Source organism: Triticum aestivum, chromosome 2A, assembly GCF_018294505.1.
Source record: "Triticum aestivum cultivar Chinese Spring chromosome 2A, IWGSC CS RefSeq v2.1, whole genome shotgun sequence".
Classification (NCBI taxonomy): domain Eukaryota; kingdom Viridiplantae; phylum Streptophyta; class Magnoliopsida; order Poales; family Poaceae; genus Triticum; species Triticum aestivum.
Genome location: NC_057797.1, coordinates 13,457,779 through 13,462,695, shown reverse-complemented (window position 1 = coordinate 13,462,695; position 4,917 = coordinate 13,457,779).

Below are 4,917 nucleotides of genomic sequence, written 5' to 3'. Positions count from 1 at the left end.
TCTTACACAAAAGACATTTTATGAGCAAAGAATAAATTAATGGCATTGACATTACCCTTTACAAAGAAAGAAAGAAAATAAAACAAATAATCACAAAATTTGCATACAACTTACACATAAGTTGCTTTTTGTATAGTATGTGCAAATAAGCATATAATAGTGGAATTTTCTAAAGAATTTTTTTCCAAGAATGAATGAATTAGTGACATTGGTATTACTGAAAGTGCTAGTTATCGACTAGGGGGGGGGGTGAATAGACGATTTTTATGAAAGTATTCAATACATGGAAGTTTCGAAGACAAACAATAGAAATAACCTTATTGATATGTAGTGGAAGATAAACTACACTAAGCAAGCCATAGTCAAGTATGCAATGAAGTATAAGCACGAAGACTAATAGCAGCTAGGTAGTAAGGATCGGGATGGAAGATGGTATGAAGCCAAACAACGATAGTAGTCAAACTGTGAAGACAAATAGGTAAAGCAAACAGGCAATGACTTCACGAAGACAAACTCTAAATAAAGAGAGGGAGAGGATAGAACCAGTCACTTGTTGAGGACACAGGATTTGTTGGACCAGTTCCAGTCACTAGTAGATAAACCACCATTAGTCCTGGTTGGTAAGGGCCTTTTGTCCCGGTTCCTGAACCGGGACTAAAGGGTCGTTACTAATGCCCTAGCCCTTTAGTCCCGGTTCAGTCTAGAACCGGGACAAATGGGCCTCCACGTGGCCGGTGCGCCGAGCCCAGGCAGGAGGGCCTTTGGTCCCGGTTGGTGGCACCAACCGGGACCAATAGGCATCCACGCGTCAGCATTCAGGGGCTGTGGTTTTTGTTTTTTTTAAAGGGGGAGGGGTTGGGGGTTTTGGGGGGTTAATTTAGGTGTTTCATATATTGTGTTATAGCTATAGCTAATTAATAGAGAGAAGTGTCATCTCTTATGTCCGTGCTTGGTCGACGTGCTACGTACTATATACGTATAGAGAGTACTAGACACGCTAGCTAGCTAGTAAGCAAAGGAAGGAAACAGAAGATCGTCATGAACATATATGCATACAGAGAGACGTGATATCGACCACCGCTCCTTCTCCGAGAGATTGGTCGAACAACAAGTTCTGTATATCTATCCGACACTACCGGCTACATATATACAATAATTATCTCTTACAATATAATCTCCTAACTATATACGAAGTCAAGCTCCACATGGTACTTTCCGTCTTCAGCGGTCATGTGGTCAAGGAAGAATGTCGCCAATTCCTCTTGAATTGCTCGCATACGATCTGGTGGTAGGAGTTCATCCCGCATCCGAAAGATCTAATTTGAAGAAGGGGGTCAATACATATATATGTGAATAAATGAAACTCAATACAAATGATGGTAATAAAATAAAATTGTGAATATTATTGCTTACGCACTTCATATTGTTCTTCAGTGTACCCCCGTTCACAGGTCGTGTAGCGGATGGACTCGCAAACGTAGTGTCCACAGAAATCATTCCCTTGATCCTGCCACAACCACTTTACAAGAAATAGAGGTCAATCAAACTGATAAGCAGGCATGCCAAATGGTATTGATGAAACTAGCGCTCGAATTACTAGGAGACAGGCGGAACATGCTACTATAGTACTTACTTTCGAGTATCTAAATTGCAGCTTCTTCGGCAGTCCCGGAGCTTTTTTGGTGAATTTTCTCCAAACCCTGTCAGACAAAGAAAACAATTACTTGATATCAGGAAATGAACAAAGTTGTTGATATGGTGGATAATGATCGATTTAACTTACTTCTCGAGTATTTCAGTCATGTCTGCATACTCCTGGGGATCTTTTTGTGTCGAGTCTAAGACGGTTACTAGTCCCTGCTCAAGCTTAATCTCTAGGCAAATATAGTGGAAACTGCGCACGCATGCATAACTCATCAATTACATTACTATAACCTAGACTAATATATAAGGGAAACCGAATATGCACAAGACAGTAACACTCACTTGAAGTTGTAAGGAAAGAGTATTATATCTTTGTTTTCATTTATTACCAATGATCGTAGCAAGTTGGCCTCGGTATCTTCGGCATGAAATTTAACCTCAGTTGCATCTATGAGATTTGTGTTAATGAACCCAATATCACCAACTTGTCTTTTCTTCAATTCGGCGATCTTTAATCTGCATAATATAGTGAAGATAATTATAAATACATGCAATGAAACAGCTGACCTATATGGAGAGACTTAATGACAGAAGTAGTAGTACTTACAGACAGTAGCAGGTGACCGTTGCTTTATCGAGGACCCTTTGATTGAAAAACTTGAAGAACTCCTCAAATGGATAATTCAACAGTTCAATTCCAACGAGGTCATGCTCCTCTCTAACTCTCAGCGTCAAAGTATTCCTCCCCCCAGACTCTCTACAGGTTTTCATGTACCAATCATGCAATCTTCGCATCATCGTTGTTAGAGATCTTTCATCATTGAAGAGAGGCTTCCCGTACTCGAATCTGTGTACTGCCTCCACCTCCAAGAAATCATATTGTATATCGCCGGGCAGGTAATCTCCAAGATTGCTATAACCGAGCACCATCCTCGGATCATTAGCGACGATTTCGCTAGGCACCTTGAGCGGGGGGGACGATTGATTCGCTTGTTCGCCGAGCTGGGCAATTTTTTTGCAGATTGTCGTTCTTTTATCCTTTGATCACTGACAGTACTTCCCAACCGTCCGCTTCGACAAATGTCTTTGCAATAATGCGCTCATAGTTGCCTTTCGACGGAGACTTTGGTGGTTTTCTCAAGGCAGCCAGAGTGCGCTTCGCTTTCACCGGATCTACCTTCTCCTCCGGAGGTGGATGTTTCTTTGCTTTCACCCCTTGAAACCAGTTCGTCACTTCGGTTCGCATGATCTTCGCGTTCTCCTCTGGGGTCATCTTGTATGGTAACTTCTCTGGAGTCTTCAGAGAAGGACCGAATCTGTATTTTCTCCCGCCTCTGGCTGTACTGCTAGACGCCGGCAGAGCAGACGAAGCGGCTGTGGCTGTCTTCTTTCCTTGCTTATGAGGCGGAGGAAAAGGAGTACGACACGCCGGAGCAGCCGGAGCAGCGGCGGGTCTCTTTCGCCCTTGCTGACGAGGCGGAGAAGGAGGAGGCTGGCTGCTCGGGTGAGCCGGCGCAGGCGGAGAAGGAGGCGGAGTGCCGCCACGTGCCGGAGAAGGAGGCCGAGTGCCCTGATCGTCAATCGCCGGAGGAGGAGCTAGTGGAGGAGGCGGAGTGCCCTGACTCGCCAGAGGAGGAGGAGGAGGCAGAGGCATCCAGTTCGGAAGGTTGATGAGCTCCTTCCGCCATAGGCATGAAGTCTTCAGAGTAGAACCCAGCCGAGTCTCCCCTTCACCGGTAGGGTGGTCAAGCTAGAGGTCCTCAAATCCCTCCGTTATTTCATCCCCCATCACCCTAGCATATCCTTCTGGAATCGGCCGGCAGTGAAAAGTTGCGCCGGGTTCATTAGGTAAAACAGAGCCAACAGCTGCCTTGACCTTCAAATTCATCCATTGCGTCATAATGTGGCAATTTTGAGACTCCGTGATAGCATCCACGGGATAGCTGGCAGGAGCCGTCAAGACATGCTCCGGCTGAAGCAGCTCGGTGGAAGCCACGCTGCTTCTCCACTGAGATGGCGGGGTAGCTTCGGGGGAAGCTTCGGCAGTTCGTTTGCTGCGATTTGCTTCTCGTTCCTCTATCGCTTGTACCCTTGTGTGCAGCGCCTGCAGTTGGGTCTGTGCTACCTCTTAAGCTTGCGTTGGTTTTCCCCCAAGAGGAGAGGATGATGCAGCAGAGTAGCGTAAGTATTTCCCTCAGTTTTTGAGAACCAAGGTATCAATCCAGTAGGAGGCCACGCTCAAGTCCCTCGTACCTACACAAAACGATAGCTACTCGCAACCAATGCGATTAGGGGTTGTCAATCCCTTCACGGTCACTTACGAGAGTGAGATCTGATAGAGATAATATTTTTGGTATTTTTGGTATAAAGATGCAAAGTGAAAAGTAAAAGGCAAAGTAAAAAGCAAAGCAAGATTAAAGTGATAGAGAATGATATGATGAGCATAGACCCAGGGGCCATAGGTTTCACTAGTGGCTTCTCTCAAGAGCATAAGTTTTCTACGGTGGGTGAACAAATTACTGTTGAGCAATTGGCAGAATTGAGCATAGTTATGAGAATATCTAGGCATGATCATGTATATAGGCATCACGTCCGTGACAAGTAGATCGAAATGATTCTGCATCTACTACTATTACTCCACTCATCGACCGCTATCCAGCATGCATCTAGAGTATTAAGTTAAAAATAGAGTAATGCTTTAAGCAAGATGACATGATGTAGAGAGATAAATTCATGCAATATGAAATAAACCCGATCTTGTTATCCTCGATGGCAACTATGCAATACGTGCCTTGCTGCCCCAAAGCTAAGCTAACCACTTCCCCCATGGGAAAGGACACCGCAAGATCGAACCCAGAGCTAAGCACTTCTCCCATGGCAAGAACTACAAATCTAGTTGGCCAAACCAAACAGATAATTCGAAGAGACTTTCAAAGATAACCAATCATACATAAAAGAGTTAAGAAAAGATTCAAATATTGTTCATAGATAGACTTGATCATAAACCCACAATTCATCGGTCTCAACAAACACACCGCAAAAAGAAGAAGATTACATCGAATAGATCTCCACAAGAGAGTGGGAGAACATTATATTGAGATCCAAAAAGAGAGAAGAAGCCATCTAGCTAATAACTATGGACCCGAAGGTCTAAGGTAAACTACTCACACTTCATCGGAGAGGCTATGATGATGTAGAAGCCCTCTTTGGCGGAGCTCCGGAACAGGCCCCAAGATGGGATCTCGTGGATATAGAAGGTTGCGGTGGTGGAAT